We start from the raw sequence: 18337 nt of genomic DNA, 5'->3' as shown, positions 1-18337 counted from the left end.
AAGGTTTAGGGCTGGAGGAGATTACAGAGATCAGGAGAGGCGAGGCCATGGAGGGATCTGAAAAACATGGATAAGTATTTTAAAGCAGAGGTCTTGCTAAATGGATAGGTTACTTTAGTGCTGAAGCTTGGCCTCTTAGTTTTCCCAATGTACTGCTACCAGTGGCAGTGCTGTCACACACTGGAGATCTAGACAAGCACAATGGCATAATGCAATGTCAACATATGATATGTCATGAAGACGTCGTCCCACCACTCAGATTTTCTGACTGTTCTCTATCTCCAAATTGCTGATTAAACATGATATGAATCTTGCTCCGTGAAATGTGATGTATCTCTGAGGTGACCTGCACATTATTATTAATAAATAAAGGACTGGAAAATCCCAGCTGTTTCTGGCCTGTGTGCATGAGTCTCATGGAACGTTAGGTTGCCCACTCATGATGTTCCGAGAAGGGCCCTGTTCTAAGAAGAGAAAGAAAGATTTGCATTAGTATAGCCCCTTTCACACCTCAGAAAGCCCTAAAGTACTTTACAACCAATGAAGTACTTTTAAGCGATGTAATGTAGGAAATTTGGCAGCCAATTTGTGCACAGCAAGCTCCCACAATGAGATAAGTTACAAGATAATCTATTTTAGTGATGTTGGTTTTGAGATAAATATTAGCCAGGGATCTTTATATATCTACCTGAGAGGGTAGACGAATTACAGTTTAGCATCTCACCTAAAGGACAGCACCTCCAACACTGCAGCACTCCACTGAAGTGCTAGCCTAGATTTGATGCTCAAGTCTCTGGAGTGGGACTTGAACCTACAACCTTTGAACTTTTAAACAATTCATTCAGGGGATGAGGGTGTCACTGGCTAGACCAGCATTTATTGCTCATCCCTGATTGCCCTTGAAAAAGTGATGGGGAGCTACCTTCTTAACTGCTGCGGTCCTTGGGTCCTTTTCTTAGACGTTGTAGCAGTTTGATACAGCTGAGTGGCTTGCTGAGCCATTTCAGAGGGCATTTCAGAGTCAACCACACTGCTGTGTGTCTTGGAGTCACATGTAGGCCAGACCAGGTAAGGATGGTTTTGGGTGGCACAGTGGTTAGCACCGCAGCCTCACAGCTCCAGCAACCTGGGTTTGGTTCTGGGTACTGCCTGTGCGGAGTTTGCAAGTTCTCCCTGTGACCGTGTGGGTTTCCACCGGGTGCTCCAGTTTCCTCCCACAGCCAAAGACTTGCAGGTTGATAGGTAAATTGGCCATTGTAAATTGCCCCTAGTGTAGGTAGGAGTATGGTGGGGATGTGGTAGGGGATATGGGGTTAATATAGGATTAGTATAAATGGGTGGTTGTTGGTTAGCACAGACTCGGTGGGCCGAAGGGCCTATTTCAGTGCTGTATCTTTCTGTGGCAGCACATTTCCTTCCCTAAAGGACATTATTGAACCAGATGGATTTTTACAACAACGACAATGATTTCATGCTCTTTTGATTCCAGATTTTTATTAATTTAATTCAAATTTCACCATCTGCCGTGGTGGGATTTGAACCCATGTCCCCAGAGCTTTAACCTGAGCCTCTAGATTACTAGTCTAGTGACATCACCACCTCCCCTTGATATAAAGGTAAGAATGCTGCAACTAGATCCACAGCTGGTATAGTTGGTGATGCCCCAAATTATTCCAAAACCAGTTTGAACTATTACTTTCCTATAGGTACAAATATTTTAATATATCGAGAATAAAGGCCTGATTTGATCATTCCTCCTTCGCAGAAATCAGGCAGTAGTGGATTGTCTGCTCATTATACCCCTGCCTGTTACCTTCCAACACCGTATGTTAAAATCAGCCCTCGATATTTCTTTGTGTCCGTATAGCTGCAGTGTCTGCACTTTTTCTGCTTTCTCATCAATAATTTACAACTTACCTGACCTATCACTTTCCAAAAATCATTCAGTTGCCAGGAGAGTCCCCACTTTGTCTCAGAGGAAGGATTTGATAATTCAATGGCTTTTATTATATTAAGTGTTATGAATTCTGAGGTGAGTGAATTGTGATACTTCAAAGTCAGTTTGTTTCTTGAGAAATGCAAGTCTAAACCTGGCCAAATCTGTCACTTCATTTAACAGGAGACTCAGGTAGAGAGGCTTAGGCCTCCCGAAGCCTGGGACTCAATTTATGATGAGCAAATACATAGAATTACTAAGAATTTACTGCACAGACACAGGTCAATCTGGCCCAGCTGGCCGATGCCAGTGTTTATGCTCCAGATGAGAGTGAGGTGTGTCAGCTGTGACTCAGTTGGTAGCACTTTAGCTTCTGTGTTAGAAAGTTCTACATTCATGCCCCATTCCAGGGCTTGAACACAAAAGTCAAGGCTGATGTTCTGGTGGAGTGCTGCCACTGCCAGAGGTAGTGTCTTTGGATCAGATGTTAAACCGAGGCCCTGTCTTGCCCTCTTAGGTGGATGTAAAAGATCCCAAGGCACTATTTCGAAGAGGAGCAGGGGAGTTCTCCCCGGTGTCCTGGCCAATATCTATCTCTCAATCAACATCACAAAAACAGATTATCAAGTCATTATCACATTGCTGTGTGCAAATTGGCTGCCATGTTTCTTACATTACAACAGTGACTACACTTGCTGTAAAGTGCTTTTAGAGGTCCGGTGGTCGTGAAAGGTGCCATATAAATGCAAGTCTTTTCCTTTTTTTTCTCCCAAACTACCTCCTCTCATCCTGTTGGTATGACCTTCTGTTCCCTTCTCCCTCATGTATTTATCTCGTTTCCGCTGACTATAAATATCGAGAAGTGTAACTGGCATGAGTAACTGACAGTTATTTCCTTAAGTGCTCAACTTAAGAAGAACATCTCAATGAGCAATAGCACTGGATCTGCAGGTAATATCTTTAGAAGCACTTCAACAATTGTGTTTCCTCCACAAAAGTAATTTACCTGATGTAAGTTATCAGGCATCTGACGCAAGGATAAAACTTTGTAGCTCCAGTGAGCTGCTGGAAAGTTAATTTATTTCTGTCCCAGGAAAACTGTAGCTGATTCTTCCAGGTATTTATGAACACTTGGAAAAGCCGAAGACTGTTTTGGGATTTTCTTTTTAATCTTTGCCTTGTTTGTCCACATGAGGGCAGCAACCCCACATTTCTCCCCTCTGCGATGCTTTCTAAAGTTATCTGAAATGTTTTTTTTCCACTTCTCTTTTTCTGAGGTTAGATCACCCAACATCCCCATGGAAACAGGGCAGGCAGTAATCTCCTAAACCTCTGTGTGCACCACTCTTTAAGTTGTTGAAGGGCTGTGTGTGGAGATTTGTTCTTGCTTGACTCTATCCAGTATTTTTTTCACCCCCCTCTCCTTTATGAGGGAGTGTATGCTCTACATAGGAACAACAGGAGGCCATTCTGCCCCTCCAGCCTGCTTCACCATTCAATTTGATCATGACTGATCTGCACCTCAACTCCATTTATCCACCTTTGCTCCATATCCCTTAATACCTAACAAAAATCTATAATATATCTAATATCAATATATCTAATAAACAAAAATTATAGGAAGGATGTGATTGCACTGGAGGGGGCGCAGAGGCAATTCGCCAGGATGTTGCCTGGGATGGAACATTTAAGCTATGAAGAGAGGTTGGATAGGCTTGGGTTGTTTTCGCTGGAGCAGAGAAGACTGAGGGGTGACCTGATTGAGGTGTACAAGATTATGAGGGGCAGGAACAGGGTGGATAGGGAGCAGCTGTTCCCCTTAGTTGAAGGGTCAGTTCCCAGGGGTCACAAGTTTAAGGTGAGGGGCAGGAGGTTTAAGGGGGATTTGAGGAAGAACTTTTTTACCCAGAGGGTGGTGACGGTCTGGAATGCCCTGCCTGGGAGGGTGGTAGAGGCGGGTTGCCTCACATCCTTTAATAAGTACCTGGATGAGCACTTGGCACGTCATAACATTCAAGGCTATGGGCCAAGTGCTGGCAAATGGGATTAGGTAGACAGGTCAGGTGTCTTTAATGCATCGGTGCAGACTCGATGGGCCGAAGGGCCTCTTCTGTGATTCTGTGAAACCTATCAATCTCAGGTTTGAAATCTCCAATTGACTCACAACATTCGCATCCTTTTGGGGGAGAGAGAGCTTCAGATTTCAAACACACTTTATGTGAAGAAGTGCTTCCTGGATCTGTTCCTAAATGCACTAGCTCGAATTGTAAGATCGTGCCCCCTCATTCTTAACTCTCCCACCATATCCACTCTATCAAATCCTTTTAATGTTTTAAATACCTCGATTAAATCATCCCTCAATTTCTTAAACTCAAGAATAGAAGCCAAGTTGATGCAACCTGTCCTTGCCAGTTGTGGGCACTGTCGTCTCTGAAGCACAAAGCTGTGAGTTTAAGTCGCACTGCAGCAACTTGAGCACGTAATCTAGGCTGACACTTTAGTGCAGCGCTGAGGGAGTGCTGCATTGTCAGCAGTGCTGTATTTTGCATGAGATGTTAAACCAAGGCCCTGCCCACTCTCTGTGGTGAATGGAAAAGATCCTGTGGCACTATTTTGAAGAAGAGGAAGGATGTTATCCCTGTGCCCTGAGTCAATATTTATCCATCAACCAACATCACTAAAAACAGATAAGCTGACCATTTGTTTTTTAAATTCATTCATGGGATGTGGGCATCGCTGGCTTGGACAGCATTTATTGTCCATTCCTAATTGCCCTTGCGATGGTGGTGGTGAGCCGCATTGCTGTTTCTGGGAGCTTACTGTGCACAAATTGGCTGCTGCATTTCCTACATTACAACAGTGACTACACTTCAAAAAGTACTCCATTGGCTATAAAGCGCTTTGGGATGACCTGAAATGCAAGGCTTTTTCCACCAGAGGAAATCATTTCTCTGTATTTACCCTATCAAAGTGAGAATATCAGAAAGACATGATTTTTTCACTTCGGCAGTTATAGGAGAAGTGCAGAAAACAGCACAGACCACTCTACATTGTCTTCATAGATCTTACCAAGGCCTTCGATCCTGTCAGTAGAGACAGACTGTTCAAACTGCTACGGAACATAGGCTGCCCTCCTGGACTCTTGGGCATCATCTCTTCTTTCCACGAGAACATGCAGTTACAATGGAGCAACATCAGATGCTTTCAAGCTCAGCAGCAGAGTAAAGCAGGGCTGAGTCCTGATGCCAACTGTCATTGGCATATTCTTCTTCATACTGCCATTGTACACTTTCGGCAACTTCAAATGGGGGGTTTAACCTGCATACCAGAGCTGATGGCAAGCTGTTCAACTTGGCAAGACTGCGCGCCAAGACTAACGTGCATAAAGTTCTAGTCCGTGAGATGCTGTTTGCCGATGACGCTGTGCTGACATCCCATAATGACGTCCACTTGCAACAGCTTGTAGATTGGTTCTCCCTGGTCTGCAAGGAGTTTGGACTGACAATTAGCATCAGGAAGACCAATGTTATGGGCCAGGACGTAGAGACTACACCTTCCGTCAACATCGACAACCTCACTTTGGAGGTGGTCGACAGCTCACATACCTTGGATCAACAATTACCTGTCCCTTGTTGCCAAAATCAGCACCAGAATTGCCAAGGCTGCAGCTGTCATGTCAAAGTTGAGAAGACGTGTGTGAACCAAAAGCAAACTAACTGAAAATACAAAGCTCCGCCTGTACCAGGCTTGTGTTCTCAGCACGCTCCTTTATGGTAGCCAAACATGGACAACTTATACAAGCCAAGAAAAGTGGCTGAACGTCTTCCATATATGCTGCCTTAGATGGATATTGGGCATCTCCTGGCAGGACAGGGTGCCAAATATGGAAGTACACCAGCGTGCAGGGATCCCCAGCATGTCTGCCCTCTTGAGTCAGCGATGACTCCGTTGGCTGGGTCATGTGAGTCAAATGGATGATGGCCACATCCCCAAAGACATACTCTATGGCGAGCTTGCTATGGGCACAAGACCAACATGTCGCCCACATCTGCGATACAATGATGTCTGCAGGCAAGACCTCAAGTTGACTGAGATCAGTGTCGATACAAGGGCAAGTCCTTGCTGCTGACTGGAGTTCCTGGAGAATGGCAGTCAGGAAGGGCACGGAAAAAGCTAAGGACAAATGAAACGACCAGATGGCGGATAAGAAAGTCCGATGGAAGGAACAGTAATCTGTGCCAGCTGTGGAAGGGTTTGCCACTCATGAGTTGGCCTCTACAGCCACAATGGATGATGTTCAACTCAGAAGTGATACACACCCCAGGTGCAGTCCATTGTTTTCCGAGATGGATGGATGCCTCCTACTGCTGCTACCCTATCAAAACCCTTTAACGTTGTGAACATTTTGATCAGATCACCCATCAAATTGTCTTAACTCAAGGGACTACAAACCAAATATCTGGCAGCTATCCGTATAATTAAACCTTTAAGCCCCGGTATCTTTATGCCCTATCTAGCAGTGTACTATCAATCGCTGCTATGCATTCGACCCCAAATGACAACAATTTATTAATAAATTGACTTGTACACCCTTCAAGGCAATAGCTCCAACGCAATACATGATGAACTATTTATGCCGACAGAATATTTCAACAGCTATGTTTGTCAGCAGGAAGCTTTGAAGCTGACAACATTCGTTCCTGGTTGTTTACTAACACAGAGGGAAAAAAATCTGCTGATTACTTTCTTATAAAATTCAAACCATGTGCTTTCTTAGAATGCTTTTATCATTTCTCTAGAAATAAATCCAGTGGAAATGTTCACTGTTGTTTGTTTTTGCTCCAATGTTCACTTTCCTTGCTGCAAGTTCTCCTTTTCCCGTGGGGAAACCCGCACTGTAGAAGCATGGGATTTGCTCGATTCTTTCCAGCTGTTTCTCATGTCGAAACACAGAGGTGTCCTATTTCTAAAGCAGCTTCCTTTGTCCTCAGGATGCTTCACATTCGAGGAATTGTTTTTGAAGCAACATGGTAATGTAGAGAAAGGCGGCAGCCAATTTGCACACAGCAAGATCCCACAAACAACAATGAGATAAAATACCAATTAATCTGTTTTTGACTGTGTTGGTTGAGAGATAAATGTTGCTCAGGACACTGTTATTGTTTCTTAAAATATTGCCCTGGGACATTTTATGTCCACCTTAATAGACAAATGGGATTTAGTTTAATATTTTAAACTGGATTTAGCAGCATAAGTGTTGGATATCAGTCATGAACACTGGTTTACTGGAATCTGAATTAAAACTGTGACAAGATATAAACAGCTTTTAATATGCTTCATCAAAAATTGAGCTTGGAGATAAAGAGGTTTTCTGATTGAAGAGAACTTCTGTTAACCCAACAGGAAAGGCAGAAGGAATATTTCCGGCAGTCTTGAATTTTTGTGACTATCATAAATGTGAATATAAAGGTTACACCTCACAAGTGACAGAGGAAAGCTGCCCCACCATACAGTAGTCTCAGAGTCACTCATTAATGCAATTGCTGCTATGAAGTTAAAAGCATGACTGCAAGTTGTGTGTACTATGTTGTGTGCTATGCGTGTATGCATGTAGATGTGTCTGTGAGGCTTGTGTATCTCTGCATGTAATATGCTCACGTGCATGTGCATGTACATGTCTGTATGTGTGTATGTGTCTGTATTTGAGTGTGTGTGTGCATGTGTGTATTTGTAAGTGTGCATGATTGCATGCTTGTGTCTGTGCGTGTTTGCATGTTCATGCATTTGCGCCTGTGGGTGTGTGTGAGCAAACACAACATCTCCACCAGATTGACATTGCTCTGCTTATGGTTAATATCTGTACCCTATTTTTCAGCCACTTCTTATGCAGCCCCATGTTCTGCCTGGGATTCCTGTGGCACTGAGGTTTCAAATAATATCATGTTTTCCTGCTGTGTGCATCACAGCTTCAATTGTACAACTTTAGGTTTCTTCTCCAGATTACATTTCAGAAAAGGTGTAGGTCTGTGGAACAACAATGGGAAATGGAAACAATTTTCCAACCTATCGTTTGTAAGAAGATAGCACAGACATCAAACAGGCAAGGTTGTTTGTGATCTAGTAATAAATAAGAAAAAACTTGCATTTATATAGCACCTTGCATGATGCCCAGATGTCCCAAAATGTTTTACAGCCAATGAAGTGCTTTTGAAGTGAGTCACTGTTGTAATGTCAGAAACACGGCAGCCAATTTACGCACAGCAAGCTCCCACAAACAGCAATGTGATGATGACCAGACAATCTGTTTTTGTGATATTGATTGAGGGATAAATGTTGGCCGGGACACCGGGGAGAACTCCCCTGCTCTTCTTTGAAATGGTGCCATTGGATTTTATGCACCCACCTGTGAGGATAGAGGGGGCCCTTGGTTTAATGTCTTATTCGAAACATGACACCTCCGACAGTGCAGCACTCCCTCAGTACTGCTCTGGAGTGTCAGCCTAAACTTTGTGCTAAAGTGCTATAACTTGGCAAATTATATATCTGCTCATCTGTTTATCTTCCCTAATACCAGCTTGGATCAAAACGAAGTAGATATAACTGGGCCGCACTTATGTTTAGTGTGCATGAGTTTCCACGCAGTTGCAGTGACGTTTTTCTGCACCGTTCAACCAAAATTGGCCAACCAGGGCAGAAAGATTGAGAATTTTCAAGCACAAATTAACTCTGGTGCAAATTGAATTTTTGCAATCCTTTTGCCAGTTTTAATAAAATTCCCGCTAGAAGCTGGCCCTGTCCGCAAAAACTGGACACGACCCCAGGGTGAATTAATTGCCAGAGCGAGTTTCCGCTAATTGCGCTTTTTTGTGAAGCTCTTAACATTAAAGTTTATAATAATGCGCAAAGCCACTAATAGGAACCTTTTAAAAGCCTTCACCTCAAGCATGGGTGGTACAAGGGACAAAAGTTACTACAGAGAAATGCTCAGTATTTGGACCTTTATAGTTTTGTATTTTAAATTACTGGAGCGAAATTAAGCATCCTATTTAACCGCAGTCCAGCCGACTGTTCATTCTCCTTCTGTGTTACTTTCAAAAGTTGAAAACTACTTGGTAGCGTTTCGGCCCGACTTGCATGATCTGTACGTATGTTGTTGTCTGGTGGTGTGACAGAGATCAGGAGCACAGGGTAACCCATGCTGGGCCCAGTGCACATATCAATGGCAAAACAGGCTTCACTAGGTTTGCTACATCCTATATAGGGTCCAGCTTCGGTTCATAAGAAGCTCATGCTTGCTCAATATTATAGACAATGTGAATAGAAGATATCAGGAAATGGCTTAAATTATAACAAGAGGAATCATTGAGAAATGGTTGGATGCTGTGTCAGGGGGAGTGAATAAGAAACTGGTTACAAAATAGGATACAGGAATTAGCCATGAGTGCTGCATTATCAGACTGCAAGAGATGCACTGAGCAAAATCCCGCAGTGATCAGTGTTTGGGCCCCTTTTGTAATTTACAATAAAACACCTGCATAGTAAAACTAACGGCAACGTTTGTCAAACACGGAGCTCGATAGAGCTAAAGGAATGCTGCAGAAGTGTTTAGTCAGTTTCGTACTTAGACAAACGGGAAATTAAATTGCACCCTGATGAATTGCTGAAATGTCAAATGATGAATATGCAGAAGATGGAGCGGAATGAATACAGGCAGACCAAGCAAACGACTCAGAGGTAAGATCAGACAAATTGCTTTCAAGACGTACAAAGCAATTAGAAAAACACTCGTACAATGTTGAGAAACATGGTCGTCAGAGTTAAATAAAGGTGTATAGAAGGTATGCTAAGATTTTATAATGCACTATACAGTGCATACCTGGGCACAGCTTAGAAAGTATAGAGAGCAATAAGACTGATCTTGAGTACAAAGGGGTTGAGCTATGAGGAAAGATTAAAGATCCTAGTCTATAGTGAAAAGTAAAGGGACATTTCATCACAGCGTATAAAGAATTAAACAGTGTCAATAAACTCACTTCATAATATACCAGGCAAGCTAAACAGTAGACAGAAATGCAGAATAGTGAGGAGTAAATTCATGAACATAGGAAAGTGACAGGATAACACCAACTGGTCCATCAAGCCTGTCCCATACATGGTACACGGAGCATCATGACTAAATACTTACTCTGTCCCTCTTCCACCCACCCACCTCCCCACCCCCACAGCTATGTAATCTCTTGGGAGAGGCAAAAAAAAACCCCCAAGGCCAAAATCTGGAAAATACCTCTCCCTGTGCCCACCCCCAGGTGATTGAAACCAGTCCCAGGAGACCAATTTAGGACAAAATGCAGGAAAAAATGTCTTTGTGCAAAGAATGAGTATTGTTTGGAGTAATCTACTAAGGCGGTATAACGGAGGGAAAGACATGAGGGTTGTAAATACAACTGATGGTGTTAGGGGAGGATATGGGTACTGGAGGAATGAGCTATGGTTTGGCGATTAGCTTCGCCACATCCCTGGATTTCCTCATGCACGACTTCCCTAACTAGGAGCTGAACCTGGTCTCTCCAATGCAATACCATGTCTGCTATTTGCTTGAAAGGAAGTCCTTGTCAGCGATTCATATTTGCTACAAGTTGGTTAATGTCTCTCCTATTAAAGATAATCATAGAATAGTACAGCACAGAAGGAGGCCAATCAGCCCATCACGTCTGTGCTGGCTCTTTTGAAAAGCAATCCAGTTAGTAACATTCCCCCTGCTCGTTCCCATTTCCCTGCAATTTCACTCTCCTTCAAGTATTTATCCAATTCCCTTTTGAAAGTTATACTGAAGTTTATCCACCATCCTATCAGGCAGTGCATTACAAATCCTAACCACGTGCTGCATAAAAAAGCTTTTCCTCATGTCTCCTCTGGTTCTTTTGCCGATCACCTTAAATCTGCACCCTCTGGTTATCGACCCTTCCACCAATGGGAACAGTTTCTCTTTATTTACTCTCTCTAAACCTGGGTGGCACAGTGGCGCAGTGGTTAGCACCGCAGCCTCACAGCTCCAGGGACCCGGGTTCGATTCTGGGTACTGCCTGTGCGGAGTTTGAAAGTTCTCCCTGTATCTGCGTGGGTTTTCGCCGGGTGCTCTGGTTTCCTCCCACATCCAAAAGACTTGCAGGTGATAGGTAAATTGGCTGTTGTAAATTGCCCCTAGTGTAGGTAGGTGGTAGGGAATATGGGATTACTGTAGGGTTAGTATAAATGGGTGGTTGTTGGTCAGCACAGACACGGTGGGCCGAAGGGCCTGTTTCAGTGCTGTATCTCTAAATAAAATAAAATAAAATTCTGAACACCTCTATCAGGTTTCCTCTGAGCTTTCTCTGGTCTAAGGAGAACAACTTCAGCTTATGCAGACTCTGCACAATTGGAGCCACAATTGGAGAATGCATCTTGTCGTGGTCAAGGTGGTACATTGGACCCTGGTGCAACTTTATGATAGCAATGGATAGAGTGCGCACTGCATATTAGTACCAGGTGCTGACTGGCTGAACCTATGGTTTTAAAGGGACTACTGAAATCTGCAAAGAAAACAGCTCAGGTAAGTTTTTTATTAAAAAAAAATTTCTGTGGGCCCAGTAGGCAAATGAATGCTCCTCTTTGTGGCTCAGTTGGTAGCACACTTATCTCTGAGTCAGAAGGTTGTGAGTTTATGACCCACGTTGGAAACTTAAGCACATAATCCAGTGTGACACTCTGAGTGAAGGAGTGCTGCACTGTTGTAGGTGCAGCTTTTGGTTGAAACACTAAATAGAGTCATAGGGCTGAGTTTTACGCCGCCTCAGCGGGATGGATGGTGGCGTGGGTGTGGCGTAAAATTGAGAGGGAGGCTTTGGGAGGCCTACCCGCCCCACTTCCGCCTCCGGTCAAGTTTACGGCGTCGGGTGGTGGGGGGTGGGGGGGGCGGGGAGGTGGGGGGGAAAGGCCCGCCCGCCTGAGGCCATTCAAGGCCCTTAAGTGGCCACTTAACAGTCACTTAAGGGCTCTCGCCCGCCTCCACGGGTATTTTACCCTTGGCAAGCGGGCGTGCTGGGGACGTGAAAGGCTGCCCAGCAATAGCTGCCGGCCTTTCCGTGCCCCGGGGCAGAGGGCATGGCAGTCAGGCAGAGGGTGCCTGATTGAGGGCCACCCCTGCCTCCCAACCCACCCCCGGAACCCAAGACGCCCCCCCATCCCCCAAACGACCACTTCAGCCTCACCAGGGAAGGAATGATCCCCCTGGTGAGGCAAGCCCAACTTATCTCGTCTCGAGGCTCCATGGTGTCAGCTGGTCTGCAGTCCCAGCAGTGGCCACCGCTCCCAGTGGCGCTGCTGGGTCTAAGAGCTGCGGCCCGCTGATTGGCTGGCAGCTCACTGAGGCGGGACCTCCTCCCTCAAGTGGATGGAAGTCCCGCCTTGGGACAATAAAAACCCAGGGACCCGTAAAATGCGGCACAGATCCCTGGGCTAGGCAGAAGCGGGTTCGCCACCGACTTTCATGTCGGTGGCGAATTCCCGTCCGCCTAAGGTAAAATCCAGCCCATAGAGTCATACAGTTATACAGCACAGAAACAGGCCCTTCGGCCCATCTAAACTGAGGCCTCATCAGTTCTCTCAGGTGGAAGTAAAAGATTCCCTGGCCATTATTTGAAGAAGAGCACAGGAGTTCTCCCAAGTGTCCTGGCCAATATTTATCTCTCAACCAACGTCACTAATAAAAAGATTATCTGCTCATTATCACATTGCTGTTTGTGGGTGCTTGCTGTGTACAAATTGGCTGCCGTGTTTCCAACATTACAACAGCGACTACACTTCAAAAGTACTTCATTGGCTGTAAAGGGCTTTGGGATGTCCTGAGGTTGTGAGACATGCTATAGAAATGCAAGTTTTCTTTTTCTGGCCCCACACCAACCTTCCAGCTTGTCCATCCCTCTCCATCTCTCTCTCTTTATCCCCACCTGCCCCTCTCCCACTTTGACATACAACTGCCAGCTTACCGGTAACCAAAAGGAGCCAAGTTTCAAAACAACTGACGTACCCAAAGTGAAAATCTACCCCCACACTCAGACACTCAGATGGGGTGCATTTAGAGGACAATTGATTATAAGACAGAGCATTTTATCCTTGCGCAAGTCCTTGGTCAGGACTCAGTTGGAATATTGAGTCTAGTTTTGGTCTCCTAACATAGTGAAGCTTTGGAAAAGATGCAGAGGAAGGCCATTGGATTAAAACTGAGTTTGAAGCATCTTAGTTATCAAGATAGGCTAAATAAGCTGGGACATTATACTTTACAGAAGAATGGACTTAGGGGTGATTTGATGGTGGTTTATAAGATGGCGAAGGGAACAGGTTGTTCTTGCGTAGACAGTTTGTTCCAATTACATAGGTCAGGAAAGACCAGGGGACACAATTTTAAATTGTATTTTTAATTGGATCTAAGTCAGATGCCAGGAAGTGGTTCTTTTCCCGGAGAGTAGTCGATCTCTGGAACAGACTGCCAGCTCATGTAGTGGACGCTGAGTAAAGCCTGGCTACCTGACCCGAACCCGACCAAGCCCGACTACATGTGTCGGGTTCGGGTCGGGTCGGATCTGTATTCCACGTCCAGCATTCGAGATCGGGTCGGGTCGGGCTGGACTGTACTGTTTTGTTTTGTGTTGTTTTTGTTTTAATCTATGATTTTCATCTGTTTCAATAATATGTTTGTTATTTTTGGGTCGGGTCGGGCATTTAAAAAAATTAAAGGGCTCGGGCCCAGGTCGGGTTCGGGTTGGCTGTTGTCGGAATGGGCCCGGGTCGGGTTTTAATTCTATACCCGCGCCAGGCTTTAACGCTGAGTCTCTGAATTCCTTCCCGTGAGAGCTGGACCTGCTCCTGTCTGGAGCGGAGATCACCTCGAACAAGATGGTGGGTACAGCAGGAAATTATCAGGGTCAGAGTAATCACCTGGATTAATTTTAATCACCTAAAGAGGTTATAGAGGAAATTTCCCCCAAATTAGCCTGGGATCTTCTGTCCCAGGAGATGGCTGTTGTTGGGTAGAGAGGGGAATGTATATATTGGAATGCAGTTGTGTGCGACAGGCTGGATGGACAAGAGGGTCTTTTCTGTCCATCAGAGGGCACAGATTTAAGGTGGTTGACAAAAGAACCAGAGGCAACATAAGGAAAAGTGTTTTTTATGCATTGAGTGGTTAGGATTTGGAATGCACAGCCTGATAGGGTGGTGGTTACAGATTCAATAGTAGCCTTCAAAAGGGAATTGGATAAATACTTGAAGGAGAAAAAGTTGCAGGGATATGGAGTAGAGTGGGGAAGAAGGTAACAGCCCATGGAATCCAGGGCAATTTGGCAAATTGGATCCAAAATTGGCTTAGTGGCAGGATGCAGAGGGTGATGGTCGAGGGTTGTTTTGCGAGTGGAAGCCTGTGACCAGTGGTGTACCGAAGGAACTGGTGCTGGGACCCTTGTTGTTTGTAGTGTACATTAATGATTTAGAAGTGAATATAGGAAGTATGATCAGTAAGTTCGCAGATGACACGAAAATTAGTGGTGTCGTAAATAGTGAGAAGGACAGCCTTAGATTACAGGATTGGTAAGATGGGCTGGTAAAATGGGCAGAGCAGTGGCAAATGGAATTTAATCCTGAGAAGTGTGAGGTGATGCATTTTGGGAGGACTAACAAGGCAAGGGAATATACAATGGATGGTAGGACCCTAGGAAGTACAGAGGGTCAGAGGGATCTTGGTGTACCTGTCCATAGATCACTGAAGGCAGCAGCACAGGTAGATAAGGTGGTTAGGAAGGCATATGGGATACTTGCCTTTATTAGCCGAGGAATAGAATATAAGAGCAGGGAGGTTATGATGGAGTTGTATAAAACGCTCGGTAGGCCACAGCTGGGGTACTGTGTACAGTTCTGGTCACCACACTATAGAATGGATGTGATTGCATTGGAGAGGGTGCAGAGGGGATTCACCAGGATGTTGCCTGGGCTGGAGCATTTCAGCTATGAAGAGAGACTGGATTGGCTAGGGTTGTTTTCCTTGGAGCAGAGAAGGCTGAGGAGGGACCTGATTGAGGTGTACAAAATTATGAGGGGCATTGATAGGATAGATAGGAAGAAACTTTTTCCCTTAGCGGAGGGGTCAATAACCAGGGGGCATAGATTTAAGGTGAGGGGCAGGAGGTTTAGAGGGATTTGACAAAAAAAAATTTCACCTAAAGGGTGGTTGGAACCTGGAACACACTACCTGAAGGGGTGGTAGAGGCAGGAACCCTCACAAAGTTTAAGAAGTATTTAGATGAGCACTTGAAATGCCATAGCATACAAGGCTGCGGGCCAAGTGCTGGAAAATGGGATTAGAATAGATAGGTGCTTGATGGCTGGCACAGATATGATGGGCTGAAGGGCCTGTTTCTGTGCTGTACAATTCTATGACTCTATGAGTGGGACTAACTGGTTTGCTCTTCGATAGAGCTGGTGCAGACTCAATGGGTCGAATAGCTTCCTTCTGTGCTGTACTATACTGTGCTGCTATGGTATGATCAGAGGAGATGACAGAGGTTGACTACACAGGAGCTTTCACTGATTAACTTCCTTTCTGTGACTGGAGCTAGCATGACTGACTCTGGACTATTACCTTTTACTCCCCTCTCTTTGCCATTATTGAGTCCATCTTCCTGCTCTTAGCCCAACAAACTCTGAACATGAAACATTAACTAATCCATATTTTCCTCTTTACAGGTACTGACCAACCTGCTGTGTATTTCCAGCAGTTTCTCTTGTTATTTCAGGTTTTCAATTTTTATTTTAATCCCACCCAGGTGTACTCCAAACCAGCACCAAGCCAGGTTAACTAGACTCAAAAAACGAATGGAAAGTGCTGGAAATACTCAGCAGGTCTGACAGCATCTGTGGAGAGAGAGAAGCAGAGTTAACATTTCAGGTCTGTGACCCTTCATCAGAGTTAAGGTGATCAACCTGAAACATTAACTTTGTTTCTCTCTCCACAGATGCTGCCGGACCTTTTCAGTATTTCCAGCACTTACTGTTTTTATTTCCGGTTTCCAGCATCCTCAGTATTTTGCATTTGTTATATAAAAAAAAAGGAAGGTTGATTTCACTCAGATATGATTCAGCTGACATTTGGCTAAGGGAGAATAGACCTCACACTGAAACCCAGGAGCACTGAGGGAAAACATAATGTGCTATCGTCATTATTCAAAATGGAAATTTAATGCAGAAAAAGACGCTACAGTGAAAGATTCTTCCTCTTGTGTGTTCTTTGCAGAGCAAGCTCGATGGGCCATATGGTCTGCTTCTGCTCTTATTTCTTGTGTTCTTGTAGTCTTGTTCAAAACAAGTAATGAGACGTAAGACTATGCAAATTACAAACATAATATTTACAGCACAGAAACAGGCCATTCGGCCCAATACATCTGTGGTGGTTTGTATGCTCTACATGAGCCTCCTCCAACCTCACTTCATCTCATCCTATCAGCATAATCTTCGATTCCTTTCTCCCTTATATACTTTTTTAGCTTCCTGTTAAATGCATCTATTCTAATATTGAGCCCACAACAGGGACAAGATCTTCCATGGGTTCAAATCCCACATAGCAGCTGGTGGAATTTAAATTCAATGAGTTAATAAAAACTCAATTAATTAACAGAAATCTAGAATTGAAAGCTAGTCTCAGTAATGGTGCCATGAAACTATCATTGATTGTAATGAAAAACCCATCTGGTTCACTGATGCCCTTTAGGGAAGGAAATCTGCTGGCCTACATGTGACTGCAGACTCACAGCAATGTGGTTGGCTCTGAAATGGCCTAGTAAACCACTCAGTTTAAGGGCAATTAGGGATGGGCAACAAATGCTGGCTTTGCCATCAGTGCCCACATTCCTGAAAAAATAAAGAAAACATGCTTGTCACCTGTTGGGAGAGCCCCTAACTCCATTATGCAAACAATCCCACGATGGTCAAGTGGTCTTTATATGGGGAAACAATGAGGACAGGTCACACAAACTTAGTTTCCCATTAACGTTGACTTGTTGCAGGTATTTTGTTGAAGGGCTATCAAGGACCCTTCAGCACCTCACCAAAGTGACTGTTCTGCATGTGTGGGTCCATGGTCCCTGAATAGTGAATATATGGGGAGCCCCAATAGGCACTTGCCACTTCAACTGCTAACCGCCTCATGCACCACTCACCTGCAGCACCTCCCCCTGGCGCCCTTCTCCAACCCAGTGGCATGAGGTCAATTGTAGCGCCCCTGCCGATAGCAACTCAGTTGAAATCAGCTAACCTAGCGCAGACCAGGGATCCTGCCTGGGATCTTCCTGATCTTCATGGCTCAGAACCCCATCCACCCATTGAGTCAATAATTAACATGACAAGCAGTGCCTTGACTTCTGGAGACAGACCAGCTGAGCTGATTGCTGCAAGACACTAATATCTGATGGATTAATGAACATACTGTTCTTTGCTGGGGACTGTGTTGTAAATCATTTCAAAACATTATTAATTGCCAATGCAGAAATTTTTTGCCAAAATTTTATTAAGAACAGGAAAAATATTGGCTTTGAAGCACTTTGGAGTTAATCCTTTGGGAAAGCAGATGGTGAATGTCCAGAGGATAGGATGCTTTAACAATTGTGTTGAGTTACAAAACTTTTTTTTCTTTAAATAGAATATCAGTAGAATAGTCGCTCGTGTTTATCAAAGTGTATTAAAAGAAAGGGTTTTGATTTCTTTAATGCCTTTCACAATGTACCAAAGTCCTTCACAATCAATGAATTACTTCTGAAATATAGTGAAACAAGGCAAACAACTTGTGCACAGCAAGATCCCACAAGCAGTATTGAGCTAAACGACAAATTAAACAGTTCTCTTTAATGGTATTGGTTAAGGGATAAATATTGGCCAAGACTCCCCTGCTCTTCTTCAAAATAGAACCATTAGGTCTTTTGTATCCATCTGAGGAGGCAGACAGGGCCTTGCTTTAAGATCTCATCCAACTGATATGTCACACACTGGAGCCCCAACTGAGGTTACATGCTCAATTCCTCAAGTGGGGCTTGAAGCCCTGACCTGTCTCAGAGGCAAGGTGCTACCACTGAGCCAAGGCTGATACCTCAATATCCCTCCCTCAATTCTTTGCCTCTCTTGATGTTGGTCATTCTCACCAGGGGTTGCACTAGTGCAGTCTGCCTTCCAGTGTGTGGCTCAAGTGACTATTCCTCATAATCCATAAGCCTAGAGAAGATGCTCAACAGGGTGAGATAGGGCAGTGTGGAGGGACATCTAATCCAAGCTGGTTCTTGTCCTCACCCAATATCCACACACACACTAGCATTTTCCACTATGCTT

General features: G+C 44.4%; 1 long non-coding RNA gene across 1 annotated transcript in view; it reads left to right on the top strand.

Moving 5' to 3' along the window:
* The first annotated feature begins 1934 nt into the window (after positions 1-1934).
* LOC137348198 (uncharacterized) overlaps positions 1935-18337 on the top strand; it is a 29329-nt gene continuing 12926 nt past the window's right edge. The window contains exon 1 of the long non-coding RNA XR_010969093.1: positions 1935-2032. This is a non-coding gene — a long non-coding RNA (uncharacterized lncRNA). The remainder of the gene's footprint in view (positions 2033-18337) is intronic.

This window comes from Heterodontus francisci, chromosome 33 (assembly GCF_036365525.1).
Source record: "Heterodontus francisci isolate sHetFra1 chromosome 33, sHetFra1.hap1, whole genome shotgun sequence".
Lineage (NCBI taxonomy): Eukaryota > Metazoa > Chordata > Chondrichthyes > Heterodontiformes > Heterodontidae > Heterodontus > Heterodontus francisci.
The sequence above is the reverse complement of the archived record's forward strand: the minus strand, read 5'-3'. Positions and strand labels throughout refer to the sequence as shown.